The 17,873-nt window shown below is 38.0% G+C and overlaps 1 protein-coding gene and 1 long non-coding RNA gene across 3 annotated transcripts in view; one reads left to right on the forward strand and one right to left on the reverse strand.

Annotated features, from left to right (window-relative positions):
* The window catches only part of LOC116574510 (ral guanine nucleotide dissociation stimulator-like), a 492,075-nt gene that overhangs the window by 91,907 nt on the left and 382,295 nt on the right, over nt 1–17,873 (forward strand). The gene's annotated exons all lie outside the window — the stretch shown is intronic.
* On the reverse strand, nt 14,830–17,418 carry LOC116574537. Its single transcript, XR_004279357.1, has 3 exons — nt 17,322–17,418; nt 15,819–15,943; nt 14,830–14,867 (listed from the first exon to the last, which is right to left on the reverse strand). It is a non-coding gene; the product is annotated as an uncharacterized LOC116574537 (long non-coding RNA).

Consider the following 17,873-nt stretch of genomic DNA (forward strand, 5'->3'; position numbering starts at 1 on the left):
AAGCAGAAAGAATAGCAAGTGCAAAGATCCTGTGGACAGTGTGTCAGACATGTTTAAGCAACCTTGGGTCAGGGGTGTTTGATTGAACAGAAGATAACTGAAAGGAGATACAGACAATTCAAAAAATAATAGAGACTTCATTGCCCCATCTCAACAGTGTGTAGAACAACCAGACAAAATTAGCAAGCATTTAGAACACTTAATACTATCAGTCAACTAGACCTGACACCTATAGAGTATTCAAACAATAATAGGAAAATAGACATCTTCTTGAGTACACAGAGAACACTACCCAGGATAGACCATATACTAGGCCATAAAACAAGGTTCAAAAAATTTAAAATAATTGAAATCATACAAAGTATGTTCTTAGTCCACAGAAAAATACAAGGAAAATTTTGGAAATCATAATCATGTGGAAATTAAATAACACACCAAAAGTTACCAATTGGTCAAAAAGAAATCACAACAGAAATTAGAAAATACTTTGAAATGAATGAAAATAAAATATTATAAAATGTATGAGATACCATGAAAGAGTGCTTATAGAGAGACATAGCTTGAATTCTTTTTTAAAAATATTGAGGTATAATTGACTTGTAACATTATGTTAGTTTCAGGTGCACAACATAATGACAGTCTTTGTATGTATTGTGAAATGATCACAAACAGTCTAGTTAACATCTGTCACCATACAGCGTTAAAGATTTTGTAACACAGGACACCAAAATGAGAAATTACTATGATTGTATGTAGTAAAAAGTAAACTTTTCTCTACTTGACATATGACTGGAAGCCAGGAGAGAAAGCAAGCCTCAAATGCTAGAAACTTCCATTTGCTCATGCCTTCCTCAATAGTGCACACCCCGTTCTCCATTCTCACTCTCTATACAAACCAGAAGTAAGACAACTTAAAAAATTGTGGAGTCTGGGGCACCTGGGTGGCTCAGTGGATTAAAGCTTCTGCCTTCGGCTCAGGTCATGATCCCAGGGTGCTGGGACCGAGCCCCGCATCAGGCTCTCTGTTCAGCAGGGAGCCTGCTTTCCTCTCTCTCTCTGCCTGCCTCTCTGCCTACTTGTGATCTCTGTCTGTCAAATAAAGAAATGAATCTTTTTTAAAAAAAGAAAAAATTGTGGAGTCTGTTCTTTATAAAATTCTCTGTGGTGTGACATATTTACTCATTAATCTTTTACCAAGCCTTTAATTATGTGCCTGCTTGATACTGGGACCCATTCCTGAGAGGGGAACAAAGTCTATGTCTTTAGGGAAATGAGGTATTCTCCAGGGAAACAGATACTAAACTTGTCATTAGATTATTTAACAATAATCTTTTTTTATACCATGAATGACCAGCCGAGACTATGAGAACATCAGTAACACATGATCCTTGTCTAGGAGATCAGGGAGGACTTGCTGGAGGAGGCTGCATCAAGCTCTAGGAATAGGTAAGAGAACATTCTTGGGACACATGTACTCAAACACATTTTGAATTATTACCTGATTTACATGATTATGTTCCTACCCTTGAGAAGTATATTTTATCAGAAGCTACAAAACTGTAAACAAATTATTTTCACTCAGTAATATATGGTCTAGCAAAAGGATCTACACATTTCTAGGGCTAGGTAGATATTTAGGAATTTGTTATATAAATAACAAATGTTGAATTTTTCAGTATGGTGATATTTTTCCAGCTTGCTAATTGTTTTTTATTGTGTTTGTATGTTTAACAATTTGTAAAATGGGTACATATTCTTATTTCTGGTGTGGATGTGGATGAGTATTTCATCATCTTGAAAATGAAATACAGAACCACAAATTAAAGGAAAACCACCTCAACCCTCTGAGCCCTAAGTCCAAGATCAGTAGGAAATCGCTCCTTAGGCCACTAGACTTCTAGACTCATCATCTGTGATGGGAGGCAGAGCTGTGTACATGAAGTTGTACCACAGCTGTAGCTCCTGAGAGAACAATCTGGGTGGAATGAAGGGGACAATCCTAGGAACAATCACATATGAATCTCTTCTGAGATTACTGAGAGACTAGGAGTCAATGATGAATGAGGGACTCGTGTTGGACATTTTATGTGAGGTAAATGGAGAAAATAAGGTCAGGAGATTTCCCTGAGAAGGTAAGGAGACATGAGAAACTTTGGACACACTGGGACATCACCCAAATGTTCTGCCTCATTTACTTTCAAAAACTTCAGTGAAAAACAGATGAAACAATGGCAGGATGTTACTATTAAAATGAGACAATGCATATAGGTGGTCATTATTCTAGCCCTTCTGTATGTTCGAAAATTTTTCATTAAAAAAAAGAAAAAAGAATCAGATTCCAAAGTGGATCTCTAAAAAGAAGTAAGCAGCTTGTGAGGGAAAGATTAGTCAGTAGTTGGAGCCATTATAGACCATAGAAACCATTTTAAAAATTATCAAAATAATGTATCTGACAATAAGGTTAATAAAAAAGGTAAACACCCTCTTTAACGCACAAAAAGGAAAAAGAAAAAAATAAAGTGCTGATCCATGCTCCATCATGAATGAACTTCAGAAACTTTATGCTTAATGAAGAAGACACACACAGAAGGCCCTATATTGTACGAGTCCATTCATATGAGATGTCCAGAATAGCTAAATCCAGAGACAGAAAGCATAAAAAGGATTTTCAGGGGCCAGTTAACTAGTACAGGGTTTCCTTTTGGGTTGATGTTGTGCTCTGGAAGTAGATAGTGGTGATAGTCGAACAATACCCCAAATACACTAAATGCAGCTGAATTGTACATTTAAAGTTTTTGTATGTGTATGTGTGTGTGTGTTTTTGACAGAGAGAGATCACAAGTAGGCAGAGATGCAGGCAGAGAGAGAGGAGGAAGCAGGCTCCCAGGACCCTGGGATCATGACCTGAGCGGAAGGCAGAGGCTTTAACCCACTGACCCACCCAGGTGCCCTGAATTGTACATTTAAATAAACATTGAACTTTTAAAAGCTGTTACTCTAAAAAGTTATATATTCAGTCTAACAACATTGCCATTCTTCTTTTTTTTTTTTTAAGATTTTATTTATTTATTTGACAGAGATACAATGAGAGACGGAACACCAAGCAGAGGGAGTGCAAGAGGGAGAAGCAGGCTTCCCGCTGAGCAGGGTGCCCAGTGCGATTGTGGGGCTTGATCCCAGGACTCTGGGAACACGACCTGAGCCGAAGGCAAATGCTGAATGACTGAGACACCCAGGTGTCCTCAGCATTGTCATTCTTGAAATATTTTTGAAGCTGTTTTTCAAGAAGATTCTAGGGTATAATTTTTTTATGATGGTGTAATGTACACAACATGAAATTTACCGTTTTAAGCATTTGTAGGAGCACAGTTCGGTGGCATTAAGTACATTTACATTGTTGGGCAATCGTCACCACCATCCATCTCCAGCATGTTGTCATCCTGCAAAACTGAAACTCGGTCCCCATTGAAACTTCCCATTTCCACCCTCCCCCCAGGCCCTGCCAGCCACCATTCTGCTCGCTCTCTCTGTAAATCTGACTATTCCCGGTGCCTGGTACAAATAGGATCGTACAATATTTGTCCTTTTGTGATCTGGCTTATTTCACTTAGCATGATGTTTTTAAGGTCTATGCATGCTGCCACCTACATAAGAATTTCAGTTCTTTTCATGGCTAAATAATACCCCATTGTATGGATATACCATTTTTGTTTATTCGTTCATTAGCAGATGGACATTGGGGTTGCTCCCACCTTTTGACTCATAAATATTGCGGCAGTTCACATTGACATACGAGGATCTGTTCAAGTTCCTGTTTTCAGTTCTTTTGGAATTCCACAGAGGAGTGTAATTGCTGGGGTTTTTTTACTTCTTTGTTTAATTTTGGGGGGAACCACCGAACTGTTTTCCACAGCAGCTGTGTCACTTTATGCTCTCACCAGCAATGTATTTTTATATCCTGGCCAACAATTATTTGCCATTTTTTTCTTGGTATATCCATGCTAAAGATATAAAATGGTTTCTCATTGTGGTTTTGGTTTGCATTTCCCTAATGACTGATGCTGTGGAGATCTTCCCATGGCTTAATTGGTCATGGATATATATCTTAGTTGGAGAACTGTCTATTCAAGTCCTTTGTGTTTTTTTTAATTTGGGCTGTTAGTCTTTTTGTTGTTGGGTGGTAAGTGTTCACATACTTTGGATATATATGATTTGAAAATAATTTCTCCCTTTCCATCCATGGGTTGTCCTTTCACTTTCTTTCTTTCTTTTTTTCCCTTTAAGGAAAGGTATGTGTATCTCCAGAGCAGAAATAGGAAAATTATAAGTGTGTGCAAAGCCCCTTTCCCGAAATGGATCCTCATTCCATATTCTTTTTAATCCTGCTAACTGCTGTAATGTTATTCCTGCATTTTCAAAATCCAGCCAACATGGATATCTCTGCTACTGTCTTGGCCTTTGTGGCTGCTTCCTCTTTCAGGCAAGCTTTCTGCTCCAAGTTCAGTCTTGTTAAAGACTCGTTTCCTTTGATGACAGCCTTCTTGCCCTCAGTAACCACCAAAATGCGTCCTGCCACAGGGCAGTCATTACATAGCTGATCTTCCCCCAGATCTTGTTCTTGGCAGCATCAACCGTCTTGAACAAGATAGCCGCTGGGATCTCATCTTCCTTTTTGAAGCAACCTGGTGATATCAGGATCTTCCTCTCCCAACTTGTAGGTTTGTGTAATGGTACTCTGCAGCTCTAAGTGTAGGGTGGAGCTTCTGGTCTTTCTTGTGGTTTGGTGCAAAATCCATTTATTGTCTTCAAATCAAGATTTCTGGTAAATCTTAGAGATGAGGAAACATCTCTTTCATATAAACTAAAATAACTTCCCACCGGTCTGTGCAGGCCGCACAAGGCTCCCCATGGCCGCCTACTCCACCCAACCTGCCAGTGCCTCGTGGGAGGTGACAGTGCGGGCATGGTCAGTGTCACCAAACGCCTCCTGTCTTTTCACTTTTTTAATAGTATTTTTAGATGCAGAAAAGTTTAATTTTGATGTGGTCCAATAAATCTGTTTTTTTCTGTTATTGCTTGTGCTTTTTGTTTTGTATCTAAGAAACCATTGCCAAATCCAAGGTCACAAAGATTTGCCTTTATATTTTCTAATACTTGTATAGTTTTAGCTCTTACACTGAGGATTTCAATACATTTTGTGATAATTTTTCCATATGGTATAAGTAAGGTAAGAGTCCAATTTCATTTTTTTACAAATAGCTATCTAATTGTTCAAGCACTATTTGTTGAAGAGAGATTTTTTCCCAACTATATGATCTTGGCATTCATGTCAAAAGTCAGTTGACAGAGATGTTTGGGCTTCTATTTGAATGCTCAGTTCTATTCCATTGATGTATATGTTTTTTGTTTGTTTGTTTGTTTGTTTGTTTTTAAAGATTTTATTTATTTATTTGACAGAGAACACAAGTGGGCAGAGAAGCAGGCAGAGAGAGAGAGAAGCAGGCTCTGCACTGAGCAGAGAGCCCGATGCGGGGCTCGATCCCAGGACCCTAGGATCACGACCCGGGCTGAAGGCAGAGGCTTTAACCCGCTGATTGATGTATATGTTTATCCTTAAACCAGTACCACACTGTTTTGATCACTGTGGCTTTGCATTATGTTTTGAAGCAGAAAAATCTGAGTCTTTTAACTTTGACCTTATTTTTAATGATTATTTTGGCTATGTAGAGTCCCTTGAAATTTCCTAAAGGTTTTAGGATCAACTTGTCAGTTTCTGGAGAAAAAGGCAGTTGGAATTTGTAGATCCCGTTGAGAATTTTTGCCGTATTAACAATGTCAAATCTTCCAATCCATGAACACAAGATGGCTTTCCATTTATTTAGGCCTGCTTTTATTTCTTTCAAGAATGTTTTGTAGTTTTGTGGCATGCAAATCTTGAACCTCCATGATTAAATTTATTTCTAAATATTTTATTCTTTGAAATTGTTTCCTTACTTTGTCTTTTAGGATTGTTCATTCCTGGAACATAGAAATACATCTAACTTGTATGTTGGTATGGAATCCTATAACACTGCTGAAGTCATTCATTAGCTCGAAACGTTTTTGTGTGGATTCTTTATGAGATACTATATAAAAGATGATGTCATCTATGAGTAGTTTTACTTGCTCCTTTACTATTTGAATGCTTTTATTTCTTTTCCTTGTTGCATTCCTTTGGCTAAGACTTTTAGTAGAAGATGGGGAAAGTGGGCAATTTTGTCTTGCTCCTGATCACAGGGGGAATCTTTTTCAGACTTTCACCACTGTGTATAATGTTAGCTGAGGGTTTTCTAAAATGTCCTTTACTGTGTTGAGGAAGTTGTCTTCTATTTCTACTTTCATGAGTGCATTTATCATGAAAGTATGCTGAATGGTGTTGAATACTTTTTGTTTGTCAATTGAGATAATCATGAAGTTTTTTTCCCCCTTTATTCTATTTATGTGCTGTATTTTATTGATTCATTTTCAAATGTTGAACCACTTTTGCAATCCTGGGATGAATGAAATCCAGGACTCTGTTTGGATTCTGTTTTCTAGTATTTTGTTGAGTTTTTTAATCTAATTCATAAAGGGTACTGGTCTGTAGTTTCCTTTTTTTTGTGATATCCCTGTGTGGTTTTGGTATTAGGGGAATGCTACCTGATAAAAAGGATAAGCAAGTATTCTGTTCTGTACTATTTTTTGGAATACTTTGGGAAGGATTGGTGTTAATTCTTTTTTAAATATTTGGTAGAATTCATCAGTGAAACAAGCCATCTGTTCCTAGCCTTTTCTTTTTGGGAAACCTCTTAAATAATGATCAAATCTCTTCACTTGTTATAGATTTGTTAAGATTTTCTATTTCTTCTTGAGTCAGTTTTGGTAGTTTCATCTGGGTTCTCTAATTTGCTAGAGTCTGATTGTTCATAATATTTTTTTAGTAGTTTCAGAGGCAGAATTTAATGATTCATCAGTTGCATATAATACCCAGTGCTCATTACATTGAGTGCTCCCCTTAATGCTCATCACCCAGTTACCCCATCCCCCACCCACCTCCCCTCCAGCAACCTTCAGTTTGCTTCCTAGAGTTCAGAGTCCCTTATGGTTTGCCTCTCTCTCAATTTTCATCTTATTTTATTTTTCCTTCCCTTCCCCTATGCTCATTTGTTTTGTTTCTTAAATTCCACATATGAGTGAAATCATATGGTATTTGTCTTTTTCTGAGTGATTTATTTCACTTAGCATAAAACCCTCTAATTCTCTTCAGGTTTTTGCAAATGGCAAGGTTTCATTCTTTTTGATGGCTGGGTAATAGTCCATCGTGTGTGTGTGTGTGTGTGTGTGTGTGTGTGTGTGTGTGTGTATACACACACATATATATATAATCTCAAATCTTTTTTATCCATTTATCTGTTGATGGACATCTGGGCTATTTCCATAGTTTGGCTATTGTGGGCATTGCTGCTATAACCATTGGGGTGCAGGTGCCCCTTTGAATCACTATGTTGGTATCCTTTGGATTAATACCCAGTAGTACAATTGCTGAGTCCTAGGGTAGCTCTATTTTTAACTTTGAGGAACCTCCATACTGTTTCCCAGAGTAGCTGTTCATAGTATTTTCTAATCCTTTTTATTCTTGCAGTGTCAGCAGTTAGGTCCCCACTTTCATTTCTGATTTTAGTAATCCGAGTCTGCTCTTATTTTCTCTAGGTCTTCTGGCTTAAAAATTTGTCATTTTTGTTGAACTGTTTTCAAAGAACTAGACTTTGGTTTCCTTGATTCTTCCTGTTGTTTTCTATTTTCTATTTGGTTTATCTCCACTCTAATCATTATTATTTCCTTTCTCCTTCCAGCTTTTTTTTTTTTTTTTTTTTTTTTTTTTTTTTTTTTTTTTTTGACAGACAGATGTCACAAGCAGGCAGAGAGGCAGGCAGAGAGAGAGAGGCTCCCTGCTCAGCAGGGAGCCTGACTCGGGGCTCCATCCCAGGACCCTGGGATCATGACCTGAGCCGAAGGTAGAGGCTTCAACGCCACCCAGGCGCCCCTCTCCTTCCAGCTTTAGATTTAGTTTGCTTTTATTTATCTAGTTTCTTAAAGTGTGCAATTAGGTTATTGATTTGAGAACTTTTTTTCTTTTTTAACATAGGCATTCACAGCTATACATTCACCTCTGGGTGCTGATTAATTCATTCCATAAAGTTGGGGTATATTGTGTTGTCATTTTCATTTGTCTCAAAGTAATTTCTAATTTGTCTTGTGATTTGTTCTTTGACCTAAATGTTTCATGTAATTTTAAAATTTCCAGATTTTCTTCTGTTACTGATTTTAAGTTTTATTCCATTATGATCAGATAAGATACTTTGTTTGATTTTAATCTTTTAAAATTTATTAAGACTTCTTTTGTGGATTAACATATAGTCTATTCTGGAGAATTTTTTATGTACACTTGAGAAGAATGTGTATTCTACTGTTTTTGAATGGAGTGTTCTATATATGTCGGTTGTTCTGGCTGATTTATAGCATTGTTCAAGTCTTCTATTTAATTGATGATCTTTTGTCTAGTTGTTCTATCCATTATTGAAAATGGTATATTGAAATCTCCAACTATTATTATAGCACTGTCTATTTCTCCATTTAATTTTGTCTGTTTTTTCTTCATATGTCTTGTGGCTCTCTTATTAGGCATTTTTATTAGGTGCTTCATATGCTTTGGAGATATTTTATTAGGATTTATATCTGGAGGTCCTTGTACATTTTGGGGCTTTTTTATTGGGAATCTTTTATTAGATATAATTGTTGTATCTTCCTGATGGCTTGATGCTTTTATAAGTATATAATGTCTGTTTTTCTTTTGTAATAATCTTTTTTTTAAATTCTACCTTATTTGATATTAGTATAGCTACCCAATCTTCTTTTGATTATGATTTACATGGCATCTTTTCTCATGAGAAATCAGCTGTTAATTTTATTGATAATCCCTCGTACCTGAGGAGTTGTCTCTCTCTTGCTGCTTTCAAGATTCTCTCTTAGTCCTGGGCTTTTGATAACTTGGCTATGATTTGTCTTAGTATGTATCTCTTGGATTTTATGTTGCGTGGAGTTCATTGAGCTTCTTGGGTGAGAGCTTCATGTCTCTCATCAAATTTGGGAGTCTTGGCCATTATTTCTTCAGATTTTCTTTCTGATCCTTACTCTTTCTTCTTAGCTTCTGGGGATACCTATTCTGTGTATATTGGTATGTTCAGTGGTATTCCACAGGTCTCATGGACTCTGTCCACGTTTTTCATTCTTTTTTCCTTACGCTCCTCAGGCTGGATAATCTCATATTTACTGGTTCTTTCTTCTGCCTACTCAGATCTGCTTTTGAAACTCTCTAGTCGGTTTTTCGTTTCAGTGATTGCACTCTTGAACTGCAGAATTTTGGGTTTTTTTTGTAATTTCTGTGTCTTTGTTAATATTTTCCACTTGATGAGACATCATCCTCCTAGTCCCCCCCCAATGGTTTCTTTAGCCATTTGAGCATATTTAAGACAGTTCATTTAAATTCTGTATGTTAAATCCAATATCTGGGCTTCCTCAAGATCTATTAATTTCTTTCTTCCTATGAATGGTTCTTTCTTTCTTTTGCATGTAATTTTATAATCTTTCATTGAAAACTTGCTATTTGGAACGTTATAATGTGGCAACTTTAGAAATCACTCCCCCCTTCATGATATGAATACCATCGAACATACCAATATACACAGAATCCCCAGAATCCCCAGAAGGTAAGAAGAAAGAGAAAGGATCAGAAAGAACATTTGAAGAACTAAGGGCCAAGACTCCCAAATTTGATGAGAGACATGAAGCGCTCACCCAAGAAGCTCAATGAACTCCCAAGTAATATAAAATCTAAGAGATACACTGTTACTGTTACTGTTTGTTGTGACTATTGTTGCTTGTTTTTTAAAATGCCTTTTCTGAGCTAATTTTTAAACTATATTTTTTGTTCTCTGTGGCCACTTACGTTTCTATTCTATTAGCTTACTAGTGAGCTAGTAGTTAGGCAAAGATTTCTTTTAATGCCTGGAGCCAAACAACAGCAACAACAACACTAAAAACTCTTTTTAGTCTTTTCAGAACCCTATCCTATAATGTATGCATATAGATTCTGTTTAAGGTGCCTTGATGCCTTGGTGATACAGACTGACAAAAGGCTTTTCACACTCAAAGTGCTTTCAGTTCTGGAATAAGTAAATCTAGGAAAACCTGGCAGCGGGACACTTGAGCCTTTTCAGAGAGTTGGAGTCCAGAATACAGCACTGAACAGGGGCCTTACGATGGCAAACTTCTATGTGAGCATAACAGAAAACTCAGAAAAGAATCTATCTCTTTTACTTAACTATTTTTGAAGACCTCTGCTTGATACCTTGCAAACAACTTATGCTTCACCTGCCTATAGCATTTGGTGAGAAAGAATCAGAATGGGCTATTCATTTGTCCTCAGTGTCTTGACATTTTTCAGATACAGAAGATCCAGGTCAACATGGCCCTTGGGAGGCTGGTGACTGAGACCAGGGTGCTCATGCCTGTGGTAAGCATTTGATGCTATATACTCAAATTTTATGGGGATATGATTTTGGGTCCACTAACCACCAGTTGTCTCACTTTCTCTGAGACATGTGGGGTGTCAGATGTTGGGGTGGGATAGAAATAGGATACAAGTGTTTGCTTGGAGTCTGCCCATTGTCAAGGAACATTCCCTATGTCTTCAGAGCTTGGATTCCGAGTTGTGAGCCTCAGAGGAGGATATGAAGTTGTGTTATCTAAACCCAGCACCATTCTCCACATGAACCTAAACTTGCAGAAGGTGGATATGTTCCAGGTTTGACCTAAAAGCCAATTCATTTTGTGATGCCCCTGACGGTTTCCATCTGTACACATTCAAAAATGTGTCTACCTTAGGGCATCTGCATCAACCATATGTCCTAGGACCCCAGGCAAGGGTGAGAATGTGAAGATCTATCCCAAGGGAGCCACAGATATTGCAGTTTGGCTACAGCCATCCTAAGAAGACAAGTAAACTCTGTCCAAGATAAAAAGCAAATGAGAGAAAACTGCTGACTCATATAGGCCCAAGATCTTTCATTATTACAGGTGTTTATGAGGTTGAAAATACTTTTTTTTTTTTTCCTACTGATAAGGAAGCCTTCAGATTAAAAAAGAAAATAGCTAAAATAAGTCATTAATTTAAAATAAGTCATTAATTCTAACTGCAAGGTTTTGCTTAGGTTCAGACAGAACAAAAAGCATTATAAGTGTGGTTTTGTTTCCTCTTACATGTTTCTGAGAGAACATATCCATGGATTGCTGCTTTAGGAGGAAGCCAAGAGCTCGTTTGTGGACAGTATCCAGGATGAATCTGTGTAAAATGCCAATGAAAATACTCCCAGTCAAAACATGAGGTGTGTGGGTGAGCTGTGAACAAAGAAAACGTCATCACACTGAGAGCTTGAAGTACCAGGCAAGAAAGATGACCAAGAAGCAAATGAAGCATCCGACTGAACAATGCCAAGGAGGGCTCAGAGACACAATTTTTAAAAGGGAAAGTACTTGCAAAGAAAACAGAGAAATCAGACTTCAGAAGGATTGGCTCCCCCAAATAGAGGACCCAGTAAACATTTGATCACATGAACCACAGAGTTATCAAGGTTTGCAAGTTTATACTAGTGTGTTAATGCTGGCCATGGTCAACTTCCTTACATGACTATAGTCATAAAGACCAAGGCATATTCTCAGATATCAACATAGCAAAATCACCAGTAGAATTGCTTTTGTTTGGAAACCAGGTTTACAGGATATTCAATATTTTAATTGCTTGGTGGTCCAAGCCAGTTAGGGTGGCCTTGTTATTTTTATTTTAGAAGGCAAAGTACTTTACTTTTCTCCCAATTGCTGTCTATGAAATGCTCAGTTCTGTTGGCAATAGCATAATGTGTCAGTGTTGGCTTCTTGCATCTCTCCTTTGGTCAAGTTCCTGCCATTAAGATGTAGATTTGACGAAAGAGTTGGCTTGTAGTTGTTGTTTTTAAATTCAGTATCATTAATTGGTTGTTTTGTGTTATTTGGTGCAATTACATAGGAGTTACTAGAGTTGTTGTTTTCATAGAAAGTCCTTTTAATGGTAATCAAAACTGTAGTCTTATAACATAGAGGCCTCAAAGTACACTTTTTGAGGGCATTTTTTGTTCAGTGCTTAGGGTTTATGTTCAGAAGTATTTTATTGCCCTCATCAGATCTGTTGGGATTGAGAACTGGGAAACTACTTCACTCTACCAGGTCAAGCTGAAGTAACTATGATAGTAAGGGTACCCATGTTGGTCACGGCTCTTGACTTGCAAGGAAGTGAGACTCAAAATATGTGTAAGAGGAGGATTTCATAAGCCATAGAGCAGACAACAGGCAAATTTTCCTGGGAGACATTTGTGGCTATCTTTTCCACATGTGAATAGTCCTTAAGAGTGGGCATTTGACACTGAATTCCAGAAGAATTAAACATTTAAATGTATAAAATCTTCTAGAAGTAGAAGACTATCTTTTTTTATCTTTGTTTAAGGAAAAATAGTTAAGACATAACAAGTTCTAATCAGAAAGATAGACAACTCTGACCTTATTAAAATTGAGAACTGCTGTTCATCTGGAGACACCAAAAAGGAACGGCAAAAACAAATTACTAACTGGGAGAAGATATTTGCAATGCCTGTAGCTGAGGAAGATGGTAGTATTCAGATTAATCCTATAAAACAAACAGAAAAAGACAACCAATGCAGGAACTGTCCAAACAGATTTCACAGGGAGAAGAAATACAAAACGTGAATAAACATGAAAAATTACTCAACTTCTTTAGTAACGAAGGAAATACAAATCCATTCTGTAATGATATAGCACATAAAACCCACTAAAGGAGCTAAAGTTAAGAACCGTATAATCACAAATCTCAAAAATGAGTAGAAACTCTTATACACTGCTGATGGGACGATAAATATACCCACCCACTTTCGACACAATTTGGTAATATATTAGTAGTTGAATACTCACATACGCTATAATCCAGCAATTCCACCAGTACACATGACTTTTGCATGTGTACATAGGGAGACTCCATAAGGACATCCATGGCAAGAGTAAAATATCATATTTCTACCTTCCTTTCTGAAAACATTGGATAGATGCAGACTGCTGAAGTCACCTAGAAGGTTCCTTCTGCATACTAACTCAGGGAAGTTCTTGAGAATGAACAAAGAAGATGTTCATACAACTACCCACTCTTTTTTTATTCTGGATAATTTTAAATATCATCCGACTGGCAAGTCACCTCCAATAAAATATAAACTGAAAATAGATGTTTCTTCTTCCTTGTCTAGACTATTTAATTTTGTTCTCCTGTGCTATTGTCTAGTTCCAAAAGCAGCAGCTTAGTGTGAAATTTGTGGGAAGGATGCTATTCAGAGTTTAACTTCATTATGTAGTAGGTAACCCAGTGAAAATCCAGTAGAAAGAATGTAGATATTTCTAGAAGATGCTAGAAACGTGAAGAATTCATAGACATAATTTCTCTAAAATAGAACATTAATAGTCATTAGAGCTGGAAATTGAATAAATGAATGGATGACTGAATGAATGCTTCATTCAAAATGCATCGTCAGTACATTGGAAATAATAGACTATGTCACTTGGTCCTAAAAATATTCCTCTAAGGAATTGTTAAGAATATATGGGAGACTTAAAAAAAATAATACCCAAGCTCTAGTTAAATTGAATCAGAATCTCTAGAAGTACTTAGCCATTAGCCCTTCTTAAAAGCCCCCAAGTAATTCTAAACTGTAACAGCTCTGTGCACCACAGAGCCATGGCCTGTGCTCCAAGTGGGGTCTAAAGACAACATCACCTGGAATGTGGTTAGAATTTAGAATCTTGGCCTTGACCCAGACCTGTTTGACCAAGTCCCCAGGCGATGAGTAACATAGCTTGAGAAGTTCTGGGTAGTCAGAATTGCTTTCCTTCCTGCATGCCATTTTTCCGTATCTTCGATCAGGAAGATTGGGGGAAAGGTCTTTCTTTTTAAGATTCTTGTTCCCACTTTAATCCGGAAGCAGCTCGAATTACCATTTTGGTATTTAGTACCAAATACTAGACCTGGTAAATCTGATCATAAAGAAATAATTGAATAAAAAGGTACATGAAAGAGCTCAACATCATTCATCAGAGAAATGCAATCAAAACTGCAATGAAATATCACCTTACACCACTTAGAATGACTAGTATCAAAAAGACAAGAAATAGTAAGTATTGACAAGGATGTGGAGAAAGGAGAACCACAGCAGCCACTGTGGAAAACAGTATGGAGGTTCCTCAAAAAAAAAAAAAAAAAAAAAAAATAGAACTACCATATGACACAGCAATTTCACTTTTGGGTATTTATTTGAAGGAAATGAAACACTAAGTTGAAATATATGTGCACCCCTATGATCATTGTAACATTATTTACAATAGTCAAGATATGGAAACAACCTAAGTGGTTGTTGAATTTTTTCTCTTTATCCATTATGGCTGAATGGATAAAGAGAAAAAATATATAAAATTCAGTCAAAACACAAGAAAATCCTGCCATTTGTGACAACATGGATGGATCTTGAGGGCATTATGCTAAATGAAATAAGCCGGGGTGCCTGGGTGGCTCAGTGGGTTAAAGCCTCTGCCTTCGGCTCAGGTCATGATCCCAGGGTCCTGGGATCGAGTCCTGCATCGGGCTCTCTGCTCAGCAGGGAGCCTGCTTCCTCTTCTCTTCTCTGCCTGCTTCTCTGTGATCTCTGTCTGTCAAATAAATAAATAAAATCTTAAAAAAAAATGAAATGAGCCAAAGATAGAATGATAAATAGTATATGGCCTCACATATACCTAGAATCTAAAGAAATAAAAGCAAAACAAAACTCACTGAGAAGAGAGTGGTGGTTGCCAGAGGAAGCAGTTCGGGGGTGGGGAAAATGGGTGTAGGGGGTCAAAAGGTACAATCTTCCAGTTATAAAGTAAATAAGTCCTGGGATGTAATGTACAGCATGGTGACTATAGTTAACAGTACTGTATTGTGTATTTAGAAGTTCCTAAAGGGGTGCCTGGATGGTTCAGTGGATTAAAGCCTCTGCTTTCGGCTTGGGTCGTGATCCAGGGTCCTGGGATCGAGCCCTGCATCGGACTCTCTGCTCCGTGGGGAGCCTGCTTCCTCCTCTCTCTACCTGCCTCTCTGCCTACTTGTGATCTTTGTCTGTCGAATAAATAAATAAAATCTTTAAAAAAATTTTTTTAAATAAAAAAAATAATAAAAGCTCCTAAAGAGGCAATCTTAAAAGTTTTTATCACAAGAAAAAAAATATAACTACATGTGGTGATAGCGTTAGCTAGATTTCTTGTGGCAATCATTTTACAGTATATACCTATATTAAATCCTTATGTTGTAAACCCAAGACTAAGACAATGTTACATGTCAATTATATCACAATTTATCTTTTTAAAAATATTTTATTTATGTATTTGCGGGGGAGGGGAAAGGGCTGAGGGAGAGAATCTCAGTTAGACTCCATGCTGAGTGCGGAGCCCAATACAGGGCTCAGCCTCACTGTCTTGGATTATGAACTGAGCTGAAATCAAGAGTTGGGCTCTTAACTGACTGAGCCACCAAGGCACCCCTATGTCTCACTTTAAAAAATAAAGAAATAATCTGCATTCCACCTCCCCATGGGAAAAGTCAGTATCTACAAACTAACTTTGAGAGAAAGTGCCAAGTAGCATCCTCTTGCCCAGCGGCTCCAACATTCTCACCCCCATCCCAGGATGACTTTCCTTTGAACTCCACTTTAAGCGTCAATGCTTTATATTTTTACACCGATTGCTGAAGATTAAGAAAAAATTTTTATTACAGTAAACTTCAGACATATATAAAATTGTCTAGTATAATGAACCTTCATGTACTAATGACCCACCGTCAATAATTACCAACTCATGGCTAACTCATTTCATCCATGCCAGCACCCACTTCCTCCTCTTCTAAAGTGTTCTGAAGCAAATCCAGTCATAATAAGCTCATTCATCAATAAATATTTCGGTGTGCATCTCTAAAGGACATAACCTAAATACCATTATGACACTTTAAAAAATGAACAACAGCTCCTTAATACCATCAGTATCCAGTTACTGATCACATTTCCCCAAAAGTTTTACAATTTTTTCATGTGTTGAAACCCTAACCCTCAGTGTTTCTGCATTCGGAGATATAGTCATAAGGAGGAAATAGGTTAAATGAAGTCATAAGAGTGGGGCCCTGGACGAGTAGGACTATTGTCCTTTTAAGAAGAGGAAGATTCTATGTCAATTATGTCTTAATAACTCAGGGGGGAAAGTTATAAAGAAATACAGAAATGTAGAAATAAATGAAGAAACAAAGAAACATCAAAAAACAAAAGACATCAGAGGGCTCTTTCTACTCGCATGTGAGGACACAGAAAGAAGGCAGCCTTCTACAGGAAGAGAGGTCTCACCAGCAACCGACCGTGACAACAACTTGATCTTGGACGTAAAACTTTCACAACAGTGAAAAAGGAAATGTCTGTTGCTTAAGCCACCCAGTCTGTGGAATTTTATTATGGTGGTATGAGATGACTCATACAATTACTGAGCACCTCCTTCCCAGTAGATGCTCTGGTGGGTATTTACGTGGGAGATACATATCTTTACGCTCCATGCACATTCCAGAAGCCCATCCACATACCGGTGCCTCAGCCGTATCACCGAACATGCAGTTTTCTCCAAGTCCCTAACAACCTGGTGCACCTGTTAGCCACTGGCTAGGAATCAGACGGTTAGTCTTCAGACCACTTTCCCTTCCATACAGAGTTAACCAGATGTAATAGCTGAGGCTTTGCCCACTGGGGAGGATTACTTTCACTCTTCTCTAGAAGCCATCCCTGAGTGGGGCTATAGTTGGGTGGCTTATCCCTCCTGTCTGGGTCCATCATACCATGTACATCCATTAATAAATTTGACCTCCACTTTTTCCTCCGCAAGTGGCTACAGGGAACTCCCCTTTAAAGCCATCAGTGTGTGTTGAGAGAGGGGCACTGAGGCGGTGGGAAGAGGCACCATGGCAGCCTAAAGCACCCGATCCTGAAGTCTGTGGTTTCCAGATCTGCCAGAGATTGGCCTTGCATATATCATTTACATTTTACAATGAATCCCACTGAGTACAACCAGGTCATGATAGTTCAACTCACATAGTCATTTGTGACCCAGGGCTAGATGTTCAGGCTCTGTTGGGACTCTCAAGCAGTCCAGGAGCTGCTTTTCAAGTGAAAATAATTGTCAGCAGTTGACTTTATCTGTTTCTTTGTGGGTGTGAACAAGGGCTCTCACAGCGTCTCTGTTGGCCACAGATTCTCCTTCTCTATTGGGTCAGTTGCTCAGACTGCTTGTAATGCAGCCTGGACCTGTTTCAAGATCTCCTTACAGGGCACAGTCCTGTGCCCTCTCAAAACTGGGAGCCTTGGGCTTCTGGGTGGGTTGGTCAGTTAAGCATCTGCCTTCAGCTCATGTCATAATCTCAGGGTCCGGGGATCGAGTCACACGTTGGGCTCCCCTCTCAGCAGGGAGTCTGCTTCTCCCTCTGCATCCCCTGTCATGTTCTCTCTCGCTCTCAAAAATAAATGAAATCTTTAAAAAAAAAAAAAAGAAAACTGGGAGCCTTGTAAGCTACCCAATAATTAGGTCAAAAAACTATGATTTGTGTTGCATCTAAAATCCAAAGAAACCCATTAAGTGTTGTACTT

Source organism: Mustela erminea, chromosome 15 (assembly GCF_009829155.1).
Source record: "Mustela erminea isolate mMusErm1 chromosome 15, mMusErm1.Pri, whole genome shotgun sequence".
NCBI lineage: Eukaryota > Metazoa > Chordata > Mammalia > Carnivora > Mustelidae > Mustela > Mustela erminea.